The sequence below is a fragment of the Apis florea genome, unplaced genomic scaffold (genome assembly GCF_048593485.1).
Source record: "Apis florea isolate Af1SG1 unplaced genomic scaffold, ASM4859348v1 contig_3203_pilon, whole genome shotgun sequence".
NCBI lineage: Eukaryota > Metazoa > Arthropoda > Insecta > Hymenoptera > Apidae > Apis > Apis florea.
This window is the reverse complement of record NW_028256723.1, coordinates 8,721,856-8,741,268: the sequence shown is the minus strand read 5'-3', so window position 1 is coordinate 8,741,268 and position 19,413 is coordinate 8,721,856. Positions and strand designations below refer to the sequence as shown.

The 19,413-nt window shown below is 28.7% G+C and overlaps 2 long non-coding RNA genes across 2 annotated transcripts; one reads left to right on the top strand and one right to left on the bottom strand.

The window, feature by feature from the left end:
* Positions 1 to 7,752: 7,752 nt before the first annotated feature.
* LOC147657273 (uncharacterized) lies at positions 7,753 to 8,505 on the bottom strand. The gene is made up of 3 exons (XR_015292839.1): positions 8,324 to 8,505; positions 8,184 to 8,257; positions 7,753 to 7,994 (listed from the first exon to the last, which is right to left on the bottom strand). It is a non-coding gene; the product is annotated as an uncharacterized LOC147657273 (long non-coding RNA).
* Positions 8,506 to 16,225: 7,720 nt separating this feature from the next.
* Positions 16,226 to 17,756, top strand: LOC116414128 (uncharacterized). The gene is made up of 2 exons (XR_015292915.1): positions 16,226 to 16,615; positions 16,702 to 17,756. It is a non-coding gene; the product is annotated as an uncharacterized LOC116414128 (long non-coding RNA).
* Positions 17,757 to 19,413: the final 1,657 nt, after the last annotated feature.

Sequence of the window (19,413 nt, the reverse complement as noted above, 5' to 3'; positions counted from 1 at the left end):
TTTTGAATTATTTCATCGTTACAGAAAAATTATTTCACGCAGCATAGTTCAAGAGTTCGAATGATTTCTCTTAAAGTTAAAATAATGTGGATTAAAACCATATTCTTTATACTTACTGACATTCCAATATAGCAATGTTGAATTGATGACGAAGATATGTACATATTTAGTTCACGAATAATCTTTCCTGCACAAATATTTGCCCCCACGAGGGGCTTACTATGATTGAATGCATTATCAGAGGCAAATGTTTGATAGCTACTTACAATGATACATCAGTATAATTACAGTATGTAATGTAATGTAATATAAGTTAACATGATCATTCTAAAATTATAAAATTTTTACAAAAATTTTATTCTCCCAAGTACAGTTTCTTATCATAAAAATTTGTTATTTAATATTATTTACGATTAACATTACTTTATGTAATAACATAGATATGTATACATTATAGCGTAATCATAAACATATGTCATATATATATATATATATATATATATATAAATTCCTTTAAGTTTCTTATTCTTATCTCGAAAAAAAAGGTCGAGAGTAAATGTTCAGGTCGATTTCTTCACAGTAGAATAAACATACACCTTGCGCGTTTCTCATGTATACACCCGATAGGAGAATGCACCCTTAATCGCCTTTGTGTTCATTTTCTTTGTAACCTAAGGTGAACGTCTTTGTGCCCCCTCCAGAAGGCACGCGCCAAAGATATATCTCAATGAATGGACCCCCCCATAGGTACACCTCAAGCTGCTCTACAACCATGATTTCAATACAACCTGCTTTCTTCTACGTTTATATGTGACGTCATAATTCTTACAAACGCACACGTCTTTGAGACAGCATGCTCAAGGTGCATGTGACGTCTTTTACTCATACATTGGCGTAAGACTTGTTATAGCTTTTATGGACTTACATTTTATCTGAAAATAATATATTCGTCGATAAATATTATTTATAGATATAGTGAATAAATAAAAAAATATTTTAAAATCTATAATTTAGTTATTGAATTAAGTATTATTATCGAATTTTATTATTAAATTTAAAGATATTAAAACATAAATATAAGGATTTTTCCAAAGAGGAAAGTAAAACAACAAAAAAAGAAGTAAATTAAATAATATATAAATATCTATTTCTATATGTTCATCAGCAATCGCAGTCAAAATTCCAAAAGCAAAACTAAGAGAAGTATCTAAGCCTATGTGCACACTCCTGCCCTTTCCGTAATCGCAGTACAGGCCATGCCACGAAGCCACGGTGGTCTTTCCTTTGGACTTTTTTGTGCTGGTGCATTGTCGGAATCAAGTTGCAGCTGCCTGCAGAAGAACCCCATACGCGCCCCCATAAGAGAGCCACGTCATACCACCTGGCCCTATCTGCATGTGTGTACACGAGGGGGTCGTGCACCCCCCTTGGAACTTTAGGTACACCGGGCTCCATCCTCCGTATGTATTCGTGCTCACACGTGGCACATACTATAGGCCACAGACGTGTCGTCTTTTCTCTCTGTTGTCGGGTCGTTCGTGCACGAGCTGCAATGGCACGTGTACATTTTCACACACCAGAACAGCGCATACGCGTGAATGTAAGTAGTACGCGTGCGCGGTTTAGCCTATCGTTCCAACCGGATTTGTTTTGGCACACCTAGGCGTAAAAGGGACCAGATTTTTACGCTCGAAGGAAATTAAGGATGTCACCATCCTTGTATGCGCGGATGAAGAAAGATGAAGAGTGAGAAAGAATGCGCATGAAATATATTCTTGACGGAGTAGTTGATTATTAAGTGAATATTATTATAATAAAACGATTATATTATATAACGAAAATCATATAGTAGATCGATATTTTTTTTTAGAAATTTTTGTAACAATTTAATACTGAACAATTCAAAATTGCAGAATCAATTGTTTCTGTAAACGAACGTTTCTATCTTGTTTCAGAATTCCTCGCCTATCCTGTAAAATAAAATCGAATTTTCTTCCATGCGGATCCCAGTCACACAACTTTAGTCGTTTAGATTAAAAGTTACACGTAATCAAGCAACTTTCCTTCTTTCTCGATCCACGGTGATCAAATATAATTATCGCGACATCAAACACATACGATAGTTTACCGAATCCTGGTTTGCAGAGGGTGTCGTATGACACGATAAGATAAAGACATTGTACGAGTTCATATATAACAATGGAAAATAGATTCATGACACTTTGCATTATAATTGATAAATATACCACCACCTGCGCAGTTTTAACTTTTTTTTTTATTTTTATGGTTTTTAAGGGAAAATCTAATGGAGATTTGAAAATAGAGTGATTGCATATCGTGAAAAGTTAACATGATATAATTTTAGGTTATTAATTCTCGTTTTTGAGATAGTTTTTAATGAAGTAATGAAATCATTAATATAAATACGTATATTAAATTAATTTATTATTAAATCGATAAAAATTTTCATGAATGTACAATTTACAGAAAAATTTCGTAGAAACGTGAGAAAGAATTGCAGAACTACTTCGATTAGCCGATCGATTTGAATTGTTCTACGATGAGGGGAGAACGCGTGCCTCGCCACGTGCTACCTGATCTTATCTATGAAAATACATGAAAATAAGCTATGCATAGCTCACCATATCAGCACGAGATGGTGACCATAAGTGCATGGGTAATAACCAATAGATTTTACACACTGATTAAAAAAAAAAAATGAACGATATCTATTGACGAGACACGCTACTCAAATATATCTAAATATGTTCATAGATTTATAGAATGTATTTGGCATCAACCTAAACTTTAAAAAGAATTATTTAAAAGATTATAACATACAAATATAAATACTTAATATTTTCAGACATTAATTGCACAGAATTCCAACTATTGGATATTTCTAGAAATTTGAAAATTTATAATTATAATGTTCATTATGATACAGATTTAGCAAAAGACTACAAGGAATGAGTAAAAATAAATTTCTCGAAAGTTTAAAATTTTTATCAATCTCATTCTTAAACTTCGTTAATGTATTGTGCATACAATTTTTCTAAAATAAAAATATCGCATAAATGTTTTATCGAAAAAGAAATGCAATAAAATATAGGATTGGTGTTTGCCAACTTTTGACTCCGCATTTCAATTTCTACTTCTCTTTCATCGCACCCCACAATCGACTCCCCGATGCTGAAATCTCGAGAACACTAGATCGCGTTCACATTTCGAACCGCACATTCATTACGGTTGAACGTGCACAAGCTACGAATAGACACGCTTCACTCGATTGGCGCCGTTACGCCACCTATCCTCGAGGAACGAAGATGCACATGTACATGTTAAATATGTCGTGCTTTTGTTATTCATCATGCGTGCTTGATACGCGAAAGAGCTCATGCACAGATGCGTAGGAATAATTCAAATCGATTAGAAAAAATTCTGCTATCTAAATCGATGTCTTCTCGTTTTTCTTTTTTTTCCATATACTTTGAGTTTCGATGAATGTTATTTTTTTTTTTAACATATTACTAGTTTTTTTAAATTAAAGAAGAAATCGATATTTTTATTTCATTTCTGAATAAAAAAAGTATGCATGAAATAAATAACAAATAATTATCCTTTTACAATTATTTTGTAAAAAGTTAAATTATTCATAAAAATTTTTAATATGGAAATATTTTTCGATCGATCAAAAAATCTGAAATTCATTTTTATTTTTATCCGATTAATAGTATGTGGTCTGTCTCCAGTCATGGGAGGTCATTGGAAGCTTTCTATAAGGGAACTATACCCACTTACACATCTGTCCACCAGCATCCCTCGGTAAATACGGCTGGAGAACACAGAATACGAACATTAGAAGTTCTATCATTGACCACATGCCGAGCATGTCTGGCCACTGGTACTTTATATATTAATAACGAACGGAAAAGAGAAACATATAGTATGATCTTAATCGCAGATTAGATATTTATCAAAAGACAAAATTAATTGTGACCAATAAGTATGACAATTTTTATTATCAGAATAATTAATCATGTATAAGTCTTTATAAAAATTACGTTTTAGGCTAATAACCTAACCTAAAAATTTCTGACAATTGATAAAAATTTCGAAACGTATCAGTTGTAATAAAATAATTTATTAGTTTAATATAATAAATTTAATCGATATGAATAATATTCTATAATAAATTTTCTCGATATTCATGAATAATTTAAAATAACCCGCAGAATATAAATCGCAGCGGGAATCTAGATTCTTGTATTTCACTATACTTATTTTATTTCTTTCAGAGAATGTATTTGGTCAACCTGGTTAGAATGATGCTCGAAGATCACACTTAAAATATTCCTGAATGCATACGGGTGAAAACGCGAAGATACTCTCATAATGATTCGTTTTTTCAAAGATCTCCAAGTACCCATATTGCCTGTACGAAGATGCAGAGATACGGGTCCGATATATAGGACGCTTGTCACGCGAGAGATCTCGAGAACGAATCCAATTGTAAAGATATTTCTTTTTTTCAATCGAATTCCAACGGATCCCTTTCATAAAAGTTTGACTACCAGCATCATTTTTTGAAGAAATTTTTCAAGGTAATCATTATGATTAAAAGCATTATTCGAGAGTTTAAAATTGGTTTTAACGTATTTAAAATATGCAGGATGTCTGTTCTCATTCGTTCATTTCTCACGAGAAAAGAATTTATTTTAGATTGTTTGACAAAAGAAAAATGAAAATATAATGGAAAAATTGATAAATCGTTTTAATAAAGATAAATTTACGAAACTATTTATTGTCATGATTTCTATTTGAAATTTATAAAAAGAAATCATTGTGATTTATAATTTCTGTAATGGAAATAGTTTGAAATACTACGTATTTGACTAACCAGACAATTTTATTTCAGATTTTGTTTATATAAATATTGATAGTATATATTTTCGATAGATAAAGCGTTTTTCAATATTTTCTAGTATTTTTAAAAACAAAATTTTTGTAGCTTTATGTCAGAAGAATTTAAAAATCACATAGATATTTCTTAAATTCAAAAATTTTAAATAATTTATAAATATAGAAAGTATATTTTAGAAGAAATTTTATGAATTATAAAACTAAATAATTATTCTCAATTGATGAAATGAACAAAAAACATGAGACAGAAAAAATACGAAAAGAAGAATTTTTTTAATTTTATTTTTTTAAATAGAAAAATAATAAAAATTGATAGTACTATACGAAATATTTTACATAAAATTTTTACAATAAAAGAAAGCATAAAAAAAGCAATTTATTCTTACCTTTGATATTATATACAATGTAAAATATTTTTTCCTCCTAAATATAAAAAATGATATAAATAAGGACATGTATCTTGAATTTTAAAATTAAGTAGCATATATTATATTATAAATTTTATACTCTGATACTTTATTATCTCTATTATTCTATATTAAGTTTAGCATTTCAGTTTTACGGTATTAAATTTTTTATCAAATTTGTATGAAAAAACTACAGATTTCCGAAAATACTGCAAAAAGCAATTCAACCGATGATTAATAAAATTGCAATCATAAGAGTCGAATCGTCAGACGACGATTTCCATCGTTATTAATATGAAAGAAACATAAAATGGGACAAATTAATTATACTTATGTATTCATAATAGTTAAATCATTGGAACGCCGACAAATATTCGCAGAGGAAAAGACTGTGAAAAATGTCAAAAAAAAAGGTTAATATCTCCTAATTGTCTCGAGGCAAAGGGACAATCATGTCATGAAATGACCAATTATTAACATCAAGTTATTTCCGGAGACGAGGTATTAAAAATTATCTTTCTTCCCTTTCATCTCCTCTCTCTTCTCTCGCATTGTTTTTCGCTTCTTCTTTAAAAAAGAATTCCAAACTACCGTGAGCGACATTCATCCTCTCATAAAACTCTTTCAAGTGCTTTGCCAAAGAACGGTTATCAAACTGTTCGCACGAAGGTTAGAACCAGATGGCGCCCTCCCGTATACTGTGCTATATTCCAATATGATCCTTCAGTTCAATTTCTAACTAGATAAGTGGCGGGCATGCCGATCTAATTGCAATTAAAATTCCAGACGAAATGAACTTTTAATCGCGGGTTATTAATACATCGGCGTAGGATACACCAAGTTTCTACCATGGAGATTTTTCTTTTCTTGAAGAAATCGTTGCAGCAATTTCTGATCGTACTTTTTCGTGAATGCGCAAAGAAGGTTAGGAATAGATTAGATAAAATTTTTAGAATCTAAAACATTTTCGTTAACAATCCATTAATAAAATAACATTTTAACATTATAGTTGCAAAGAAAGTAAATAATACGATGATATAAATAAATCACGATTGCTGTAAGTAATCACGAAGATTTTCAACAATTAGAAGTATTTATGTAATTATAAAAGATCGATCTTTAATCTAAGTTATTTTTGCCGATTCTTTTAATTGGAAATATTAAAAATATGATATATATAAAATTTTAAAGAATAATTTAATCTAATCTAATCTAATCTAATCTAATCTAATCTAACCTAATCTAACTTAACCTATACCTACACCTCGATTCTTTCAACAGGATATAATAAAGGTGCAAGAGGCGGAGAAAAAAACACGTATAAAGACTGAGAGGAGAGTATCAGTGACGAATATCGTTCGCAGCATTCGTGCGGGTTCGAGAGCATGGGACAGGAACACTGTAGAAAGTATATAGATAGGCAGGAGGTATCCAGGAAGGAAGTGTCGGGGTCGCTCTTCCGGACAGCTGCTCTGGATATCGGCGTATAGGTACTATGGTAAAGTAATCCACTATAGGACACCGTACAAGTGCCATTACTACCGGGGGTAGCAAGGGCTTCATTTAATACCTCGTAGCTCATAATTAGGATCTGGATAAATATTATATTTTATTCTCCTTCTCGCTCCCTTTTTTCCTCACAATGTTCGTTGCTGGTTTTCTACTTTCGTGCATTCGATGTATACATGTTTGGACGCCGCATTGTATGAGAGAATTGAATATCGTAAAAATCATTATTTTAAATTTTTTTTTTAATTTTCTAAAATACATTTTATTTATATTCTTTATCGTTATAAGTTTGAAAAATCATGAATTATCAATAATATATAGTTAAAAGTAATAATAATACTATACAATGTTACATACACATTACACAAATATTAATGCAATCTATGTAAGATAATTATAATTGTATGAAGAAAAATGAAATTTTTAAACATAGCTTCATGTTTCGATGCAATTCTAATTATTAATTTCTTGTAATAAAGATATGAGAAAAAGAATATTTAATTTAATCAAAAAAAGAATTAACAATAAATTGTAAAATATATTTATTACAAATATTTTTACTACAGATTATTATATTATATTTTTATTGCAGATGTTAATAGTATGAAAAAATTAAAAAGTTTGAAAAAACGGTTAAAACCTTCGAATTGCAATTTATGTAATAGGGAAACAAATTCTCATAACTACATACACGATAAAAACCATAAACTCATCCATTTGTCCCACCTGTACAAGGAAGGTACACCCTCTTTTTAAACCATACATTGTGTACCATCATCCCCCTTTTTGTCGTGTACCGTGGGAAAAACACACATTTGTTCATCGATTGTTTTTCGAATCACCACACATAAATTTATTCAATTTCAATAAAAATTCAAATAAAAATATTTGAAAAATTACTATACAATTACGATTTTTAATTTTAATAAAAATTTATTTTAAAAAATTATTCTCCTTTAACTTATAAAAAAAGCACATTTGTTAATTCACTTTTATTCTCCGACATTATACTTCGATAAAATATCTTCCAAAACTAACAATTAATAAGCCTGAAGTAGCAAACTGGATTTAATTTAACCACGAGAGGTTTCGTCTATCTTTAGTTGCGGTCTTAAATTTTCTTAATTCTTAGAGAGCTTCTTTCATATGGAGCATCTGCATGGATTCCATATTATTTAGCAATTTAATAGATAATAGATAATAGATATATAATAAATCGAAAATCGAAAGAAAAATGAATATAAGTATTGTAACAAATATATATCTGTTGTGAACATGTATGTAATTCATAAATCTTGACGACACATAACTTCCTCTACGAATCAATAAAATGAAATAGCGTACCGGTAAGACACGTCGCATCCTGGCACGTGGCAAAAGGGATCCCTTTACGCGTTTCCTCCTTGCCAACCATCAACCTATACATAACGAGCCGCGGTATATTCGATACTGGAGAGCTCAGGTAGATATACATAATTTCGTACCAGATGCATCTTAAAGCTATAATGTTTCCTGAAGACCATCGAGTTACGATATCTTCCGCACGTGCCATTACTCCTATGACTTGATCAAAAAAAAACTTATGGCAGCCAACCGTAGATTAAAACCTAACCTAATTTAACCTAATGACGATACTATCTGATTTTCGATATTCAAAGTGAATATTAATCGATGTTATTTTCTTTTTTTTTTTTTATGCATTTTTGTCACTCAATTATATTGTGAATGAATCGTTATATTAATATTAACATTCATTTTCAATTGGATGACAAAAAACGAATAAAATATAAACTATTCAAAACTAAGGAATACCAAGAACGATATAAATCAACAAATTAAAAATATTTGCAAAATAATTTTTATTAATCTATCAAATATCTGAATTCTACCAAATATTTAAAATTTCTTGAAATTTCTCTTAAATGAACTCATTTCGTGAAACATCCTGTATGTAAACGTTAAGCTCTCTGATAGTTACACTAGTTGAAACATTATCTTTGGCGGCAATCCAGTAGATTAGTCCTTAATGCAACTCCCTCACGACGACGTACAACCGCGCAATTAAACAAGTCTGAGATGAAAATTACCGGCGTGACCGCCACTCGATACAAATCTTATTACGTATACTTGTCACGTATATTGTCGTCTAACACGAAGGCTCTCCACGATGATTACTTCGTGAGAACTAGCGCGGACTTATTTTGTGCATTAATCGAGTCCATGATCCGAAATTTTTAAATCTCTCGATCCTGGTAATTAAATAATCCATACTTGTAATCACATGAAGATGAATATAATCGAGAAATATTTTGAAAAGAATATCTTACCTTCCTTTATCTTTATTATGATTCTTATTTTTTTTCTGATAAAAAGATTTATTTTATTTTTTAAAAGTTATAAAAAAAATTATTGAGAATCTTTGTTTTAAACACAATGGACACAATAACTTTTTTAAAAATCTATTTTTCTGAAAATTAGAAATGAATGAATTTTTTTATCTTCAATGAATTAAAATAGAAACAACAAAGATCTAACATTTTAAAGAATTTCAAATAATCGTGAAAGAAGATTACGGGAAACCTTACGAAAAATTTCTTTTGAAACCTGAAGAAATTTCTACGATTAAAGTAGCGTAGAATTGAAATAGAGCATGAGAATATTCGGCATAAAATACACAATTATTATTATCAAAAAATAATTTAAAAAATTCAAAATCAAACTTAAATTTTCGATATTTATGCAAAAAACAATTTCCACTTCTTATATTAATCGCATTTTTATTATTTCTTTTTCGATTAATTAAAGATCTTAATATTTCAGATATAATAGCGTGAAGGCAATGACAGAATGCATTGAACAACAAGAGCGTATTCGGTAATTGGAAATACGGTATTAGGGTGTCACAGAATCCTTAGCAGACTGTCATTCATGTGTCACTCGCGTAAAAGAAGAGGAGAAAACGAGTGCCTCTGTTCTTGCACCCTTCGTTTGCGTAACTGTGCGTAACACAATAGGGCTTAGAAGTCATTGATCATCTAAAAAGTGACGCGTACGCGACATTACTAAGTTCCTATTCAAAGATTTCTATTGTAGAATTCGAATGTTGTGAAACAGTAAATTCATATCACTTTAATAAACGATCACTGTTTGATCCTAATGTGAACGATCGCTATTTCGAAATTTTAATCTCAAAATTTCTTCAAATTTTAGATAATATAATATGTTAGTGCAATGAACTACACGCGCATTTCAATATCTTAAAGAAACAGACGCGATTTTTGTTTTGAAAAACATTCTTGTAAACATCGATTTGCAGTTACACAGCAGATGCATATCGAGGATCACCGTCCTACATACTAGGGACTTTTAATCTAGGATCTAAGCAGCAACGTGTGGCATGCACGAGACACGCTCACGTCCATGCTATAAATGTTACACCGTGTCGCTGGTAAATGATTGCCAGAAAATTGCCGTTTCCGATAGGGCCGTCCCCTGAAGGCGCAGTTCCCTGGATCGTTATGGATCATTTTCCCTTTTCTTATCGTCGCCTGCCTTTATATAAAAGTCTGCCTTTTTTTCTTCCAAAAGATCGATACCCCGTTGGTAAGTACTTACTTTCAAAGTTCTACCTAATAATTACGAAGTAGCTACTTATTTAACATGCCATTTCTTTGGATTCTTAAATCTCACTAAACTAAAAATATTTAAATTTTTTCTTACAATTGTTCATTCTTTTAGAAATTTATTCTTAAAACATTTTTTTATTTTTTTTTTATGAAAAGATTTTTAATAACTGTCATTTTGTTTAATATTTTTTTGATCGATTTTTATATGCTAAACATTTGATTACTTTGAAAATTCTAATGAAATCAGAAAAATGAATAAATACGATGTTTCGCGAGATTGAAAGCAAAAATGAATTGGGTTCAGATTCGTTTAAAGTTTCGTTTAATCAGAGTCGCGGATCTCCTTATAAAAATTTTATTCGAGCCACGTGGAAGTTTATAGGTGGTTTATGCCTTCGTTGATTGCATGCTCGACTAACCCAACAGCGACAGTTTTACGGTACTTTATACTTGGCGTGAAGTTATCGTTAATTGCTTATAATAATGCAACGCTTGCTATAGTTTTATATTTATCATATTCTAAATGCCTTACGAGATTTCTAACTTTTTTTTCAGGGCTTATGGATGGATGCAGATTACATATTTTTCCTCGCAAAAATGAAATTAATCTTCGCCAAGTTTAATCCTGAAAACTCAGACGTTTTAATTTTGAAAAATTTATATCTAGATTTTACTTTTTTTTTTTATTGTATATAACTCTAATTGATGAAATATTTTTCTCTTAATATTTTTGAAAGAAAATATACAATTGATATAATAAGAATAGTTTATTGAGAATGTACTCACAAAAAGATTGTATGGTATGTTATTGACAAGCATTTAATTGGAATCCAGAAAATTATATAGACCGTAAAAATAGTATTTTTCCTGCGTTCATGTTCCACCCAAATCAACGTCATGTGGTCTGCTTGTACATGAATTAATAGCAAGCTTGTATTTGCAAATAATATAACATATTAACTACTATATAATATTAATTTAAAATCATTCGATTTTTTTATGCTACTTTTTCAAAAACTTATTATAGATTATATATCAACACAAATTTATCGCAACGAAACAGTATTTTTCGTAAATTAAAGATTGAAGAAATTAATAAAATTATGATAAATTAATAAAAAAAAATAATAAAAAAAATTTTTTCAATATATATACAAATACATTTGTATATAATATATTTTTAATAAAAATCATATCATATTTTCTACTTTATTGTATTTCGTAGCATTCATCGAATTGAATAATGCTTTTCATACGAGACAGGATAGAACGCGCATCATTATACAAGCAACGGAGATGTGAAAGGAATTGGCGAGCGTTCGAAAGAGCCCACCTGTTGCAACCGCCATACTCTCTACTAGTTTAACACGGTGATCAACGCACGACCCTATTCGAGTTCTATAAATTTTCATGGAGGAAAATGCTTTACAAAGCAACTATTAAACTGGACTTGTACCTGATGAATGAACACGAAGAAACACGAAAAGAGAGAAAAAGAAATTATGAAAAAGTTTAAATTTATACGTAAATTAAGATTAATCTAAAAATTCATTTCTATATTAATAGAGTTGTTAAAAACTAACCTAACTTAACATCAGTTTATGATATCAAAATATACGGAATCTGATACATCATATTTTAACCAATTCGATCATTTTATCTATGTATAGTGATTTAATACGTAATATATATAATATGCATGATGATCGAATAAAAACTATATTCAGTTATCGACAGATAATATTAGATCGGAGACTGTGACAATTTACGTGCACACAGCCAACGACACTTGTAGTGAAGCACCTTTGTAATTTCCATGGGTTCCGAAACAACGCTTAACAATAGGTTCGCGATACGGATAGGGCCTCTCGTCAAACAAAAAGGCCACTTTGGTTCCGAGTGGACGTCTGTGCTTTTTTTGTCTTTAAACACCACCTGTTCGTGGGAAACATTATTGACACCATCATGAAAATCTTACATTAACGAATCCGTAGTAACTGAATTATGAACTTAATATAATCGAAAAGAGTGTGCGTGAAAATAATAGAACATCGATTTTTTGTTAATACAATGGAAATTTTGTGGCATATGGAAATACTCGAATAACAATCAGAAAACAAAACAATTAAAAATATTCTCATAAACGTTTTTATTTAATCTTGTTTAAATTAGGTTATATACGTTTAATCTATTTAATATGGACTTATTTAATTTTTTATTTTATCTTTCATTTAAATTTGAAAACATTTTTACATTTTATAATCTTTAGCGATTAATGATACATTTGAAATAAAATAAAATCGTTTTCAAAATACATAGATATCGGATAAAGGTAATCGCAACAATTTTATTTTTCCTATGGGTAATATAAGAATACTGAGAGAGTGAATCGAATCGATTGAATTACCACGAGAATTCTCGAATGATGTCCGATCGTGTATTCAAGCCATGAATTCGATTAAGCATTGCGTGGCCCCACGATGAACCGTTTATCGTGTCGATTTAGGGATTTCGTGTCCTCGTTGCGTACATGGTAAGTTTGTATATCTGAACATGTACCATAAGGCAACATGTTATAGAATTTACTCGTTCCATATCTAATTTACTTCTTCCTCTCAGCCTACCATTTACTTTGATATATCCATCGTATCTATATAATATATCTATATATTCTAATAATCGCAAGTTCATTTCACAATATTATTACAATTAATTAACAACAATTATATTTATTACATTATAAGAATTGAAATTGTTGTGTAACAATTTAATTTTTCTAATTGATGTAATATATTTTATTCTATTTTTAACCATCATGTCTTTTATAATTCTTATATAATTTTTTATATAAAAGATCATCGATATCATTCGTTTGTGGATAAATAAATATAGGCATTTATTTTTTATTCAATGTATTCGAATATTTTCTATATCCATTCGATGTTTTACACATAATGCTTCATAATTCGAGCATGTATGTGTTTAGTTACATGTATCCTCGAAGGATTCCGGTTAACTGCGAAGCTTCGCATGCCCCGATGTAACCTAATCTCGATACGAATAGGTATCCTATGCGACTTAATTAGCTAAGTATGCCCGCGGCGGGACATTATTACACCACATTTTACTACCCACCAGGCAATAATTCCATCCCTTTCCTTTAACCTCTTCGTCCAACGTAGCCAGGAGTAAATGCTCGTGGCCCGAAAGGGTGCCACAGAATTTCGAGTCACGCTAAGAAATGGAATAGACGTTATTGATACGAACTATTTTCAATACGAACGCATCTGGACATTTTTCCTTCTTTCTTTTTTGATTCGGCCAGACATAATATTTTAACAAAAATAACAATGGGAAAGAATGAAGTTATTTATTTTTTCTGTAGACAAAGTGTTTTTAATTTGAATAGTAATAGAATAAATTGCACTGGCTAAGATATCACTGTTTATTTGAACAATTATTTTGAATAGTTTGTCTGAGGGGATAAGTTATTAAACAACACAGGTTATTAAAGATTAGGTTAGAAAAATAAAAAATATGGAAAACTGAGATGAAAAGCCAAAGAGAATAAGATCGTTGAATAAGTTAGAGAATTAGGTTAGAAAGTTAAGTCAAAGAGGACAATGATTAAGTTAGGTTAGGTTATAAATATCTAAACACGAAGTATTTGAAAATGTTATTTTATTTAAACTATTATTCAAAATAATAAAATAATATTATATGTATTCTATAAAATTCTTTAAGCATTGCAAGTAATTTGAAAACAATATAACATCTTATTTTATCTTTGTGTCAATGGAATAAAAAATAACCTGCCAAAACCATTTATCCTCTAACGATTACTATTTTAATCGAAATCTATAAATTTATTGTTTGTCATGGCTGAATAATATCTAAAAATTAATTTCATTTGAATCCTATAAATTGTATACTGTGAATCAATAAATAAAATCGATTTGAATAAATAGAAAATGAAATACGTTGATATATTATTAACCAATCAATTTTTGTATCTGTTCGGTTCCGGTTCTCACAAATTGGATGTACGATAAAAGAAAAAAGTTTTAACTTAAGTATATTTCTTTATATAATATTATTATTTATCATCACAATATCTTTTGAATTTCATTTTTTTAATGGATTCCTATTTTAATTTTTAAAACTATTGGAAGTATATATAACTGTTCATAAAACAATTACTTAATTTGAAATTGTAAACATCATAGATATCTAATATTAGATAAAACAGTTTATGAAATTTTTATATTTTTTTAAAATATATCACATGATTTCATTATACCATTTAAATATGAAGTACATTTTTTTTAATAATTTTTCTTCAATAATTTAATAAAAATATTGGCTAGATTTAGTCACTGTTTTTAACGTAGGTATCATATAAAAATAACTGAATTGACCAATTGCTTAGAATCACGCTACTGATTTATGATAATATGCATACTGTTGATGTGATTATCAACGCTGGAGTAACCAAGCAAACAAGAAATATCATATATATGCACAATGAATATAAAATTGAAATAATATTGAACATTATTAATAAGGATTACATAAATTTTAAATTCCATTTTTCAATTTAATTCTTATCTATAAATTATTAAATTAAATATAGTTATAATGATCTAAGTATATAATAGATATCTTTAAATTTAGACATTTTCTATTTCTTGTATATTTTTGCATTCGATAATTTTCTTTTTTTCAATATTTAATATATTATAGATATAAAACTAATCATTAATTCAACATACAATCTTGAAATGCAACATGTTTTGACAATGCGGGCGATATTGGTATTCACGGTCGAATTACAATCTAAGGTCCTTTTACATTGCCAAACCCCTATTTTATTCATGGACATATTATAATGATTATCGTGACCTTCCTTATACCTTACATACTTTTTTTTACATTCTTAAAAATTCTTTACATCGTTATATATTTTTAAAATCTATCCTTGAAGAAATGAGAAGAATTTATGATGATAATTTATATAAATATATATTTATTATACCTAACGCGAAAAATTAAAGAAATATCAATCGAAGTATTAAATCTTTTATATAAAAGAATTTTATTAATTTATTATCTTCGTTTAATTTATTATCTTATTATTATAAAGTATAAAATTAAATGAAGAATAATTTCAAAGCAGAATAGCAAACAGAAATTTTCCATACTTTATTAAACTTATGTTTCTAAAATATTCTATTTATAAAAATATGAATTTAAAATATCCAAAGTATTTACTATTAAGATAAATTGAATAATTTGTATTTACTATTAAAATAAATTAAACGATTATTTCAAAAGAACAATTGTAGAAAAGAGATGCACGCACAGAGCATGACCACTATAGAAATTGCACGTGGTACGTATCAAACGCATGCGTACAAAAGATCTCCCGACTTCACTGTAATAATGTTGCAGTGGGTTAATACTAGACTCACATGCACATGCGCGCGCTTAGGGGGGCAAAATCTTCGAAATAGAGCGTGTAGTGGGGTGAATCGCGCGAATCCCAGAACAGAACGGAGCGATGAACCGTTTCTGTAGGATGTAACAACCAGTCAGTAAAGAGGGGAAAAGCAATAGTGGGGGATAATATGCAGCATTCTATAGAGCAGAAATGTAGAAGTGGGGCACGTGCCAACTTCTACTCAAAGAGATGTATGGTGGGGGTATGATCGAGGGTAGGGGAAATATGCATCTTGGAGCGCGATGAACAAAATTTAAGGTAGTCTGTGAGCAGGCGAGTGACTATGCGCTTGCGTGGCCCTCGGAGAGTTCTCTTCCTTTTTTAATTTTCCTTTTTTTCCCTCTCGTCTGTTTTTGTTCACATTTTCCTTTCCTCTCGTTTCTCTTTTCTTCATCTTTTTCTTCAGAACATCGATTCAATCTCCGAGGGTCTACAATCTTCCCTGCTTTCCTTTCATCCGATTCGACATGTTAAATTGAAATCACCGAGAGCAATTGTTGAGCCAGGCCAAATTTGGAACTGATAATACGAACCTACCTAAATTGGATCAAGAAATACACCGAAGATTCTTAAGTGAAATCAAAATGAAATTCATCGAACTGGCAAAATATTGAAGAATATTCTGATAATAATAGCTGATAATAATCACTGTAAGTACCATGCATTTATAAAAATAACGTTCATACATATTATATTATACGGAAATAAAAAATTACGGAATAAATATTTTTATTAGACAAACATCAATTGATTCGAAATGATATGATGACACTATTCACTGATAAAATACGGCTGAAACATTGTTTGACGGATCGTCAATAATGTCGAAATTGGAAAAGGGAAAGCAAAAATCCTCTTTTATCGAGGATTTGTAAATATATTTATTTGTATATACAACACGTATACGTAATCTGTATAAAGAGAGAGATGTAGAGTACTGATATTAAAAGTACAACGCTACTCAACATGCTCGGTGAATGAGAATTTCTTTCGAAATTGGCCAGTAGTCGGCGTTGCAGATCACATGTACTACTAATGTATTCAAGAAACAATTATACACAGCCAATAACTTCTACAAATTCTTTATTTTCATAAAAAAGCAAAGATATTTTGGGAGATATATTACACAACAGAAGACATATTAAATAATCAACAAGTTTCATAGCAGTTTCATGTATGTATAATTTATTACAATAGATCTGTTTCTGTTCATACTACCTTCTTAATGGGATGAAGATCATTGAAAACTGTATTATAATCTTCGACTCTGACATTTTATTGGTATTAATCTTTTATTCAATTAAATAATGCAAAACTTTAAAAATGTGACCATTCTGCGATGAATGATTATTGGCATTAATGTAAATATATTTCTATGTAAGTGAATGTTAATTCTAATATTTATTCATAATAATTTATAAATAGTTATAAGTTTTTATAAGTATTTTATTTTAAGATTTTAGAAATTAGAGTTTTAGAAATTAAATTGAAATAATAATAAAATATTTTTCTAAGAAATTTATAGAATTTTCGAAGATTTCAAAACGCCGAGCAGTAATTTATCGTAATTTATTTTTTTAAGATTAACAATGATTTTTCATTTTGAATTTCATTTTAGTTTTTCTTTCTTTTACTTTACTTAAATTATAATAGCAAAAGAAAGAAAATTCTTTTGAAATTAAAATGAAACAAAAACAATTTAACAATCTAGTCAACAAGTGATAAAGATTTAAATATTTAATGCGAGAATCAAAACATATAGATAATCTAGTCTAAAAAAAAAAAGAAAAATATAGTCATGATCTAGTCAAAATCGAGTAATATTTATCTAATCATAAAATATATATTATATTCTAGTCATTATTTAATATTCCAATTGGTGCCACGAATCAATTTCGCGACAATTTTTTTAAAATTTTCTTGTGGATTATTACTAAAAATTAAGCTGAAGATAAATTACAAAAAATATATATTTAATTTAATTTCACGTAGCATCAACGAGGCTGTGTACATACTTTCTCGTGTCTTTTTTTGATTCTAATCACACCATAGTCATTGCATTCTAGTCATTGCGTTTTTTTCAAATAATACATAGATATTATAAGTTTCATTTCATATTCCTCAAAGGATATGCAGGCCACATATGAATGCAATTTGGAACTTTTTTCAAATAGTATCTAGTCATATAAACATTTGTTCATATATTTATATATATTTTCTCAAACAAATATGTGTGGATGCGATGCCATAAAAAAGTTAAATTGCAAAAATATAATATACTCGATTTTTATAACTTTAAGAAAATTAAAAATAGTTTAAAAGTTGCAGTATATATGTATATATATTATTTAGTCATATATAGATTAATATAATTTATTGATTAATCTATTTATTTCGGGAAACGTGCCAGTAATTTACATTATCATATAGAATTCATAAGAAAAATTTTTTATTAATGAAATATAATTCCAACTATATAAAACAAATAAAATTTTGGCAATAGTTTATTTCATAATCATTTTTTTAAATCAATATACTACTAATGCGATTGTCGGCAAAAACAAATATTACCTACATACAGTATTGATAATTTTGATATTTTTCTAAACTCGTACAATTTGATGAAAAATTAATTAAATCCATAAAAAAGGTCCTATAAGGCAGCTTTAAAGATAAAATTAGTATATATTTTTCAATAATTTCAAAATAATAAAATTATTAAACACAAATAAATTAAAACAAATCATATATTTTTAGATAAAAATGCGAATTTATAAAAGTATTACGAGGCTGTGTTTAATAAATAAGAAAAATGATATATTAATTAATATAATTTTCATTTTTTCTTTTTTTTTTTTTAAGTTAGATATCTTTATTAGTACATTTCGATAATATCCAATCATAAATATACCGACTGAAGATAATACTTAACATTTAAAATTCACTATAATTTTATTTATTTTGAAATATTATAACGACAAACTAATTTATTATATTACTTATCTGTACAGCGATTATCAAAAAAATTTTATTCAAATTAACATAACTATATTATTATTAAGAGTGGCATCTAGTCAATAAATCTATGGACATTAACTCGAACAGTTAAATCCAGGTATTCAAAAGAAAAAATAAAAAAGCAAATTAATTAAATGAACAATGTGTTAATTAATAAAAAAAAAGAAGAAAAATAATTCACATACATTTTGTAAATCTTACAACATATTTTATCGTGTAATTTTTTTTTTATATTCAACTTGGCCAACTTAGTAGAGTATGTATGATCTCAGTCCATGGATAATAAATCTAGTCTACGATATTCTGAAGAAAGCGAAAAAATCAAGATTAAATTCGAAGTATAATTAATAATTAAATATATATATAACTTAACTTTTTAACTTTAAAAATATCTTATCATAATTTAAAATAAAAATCTTCATCATAGTTT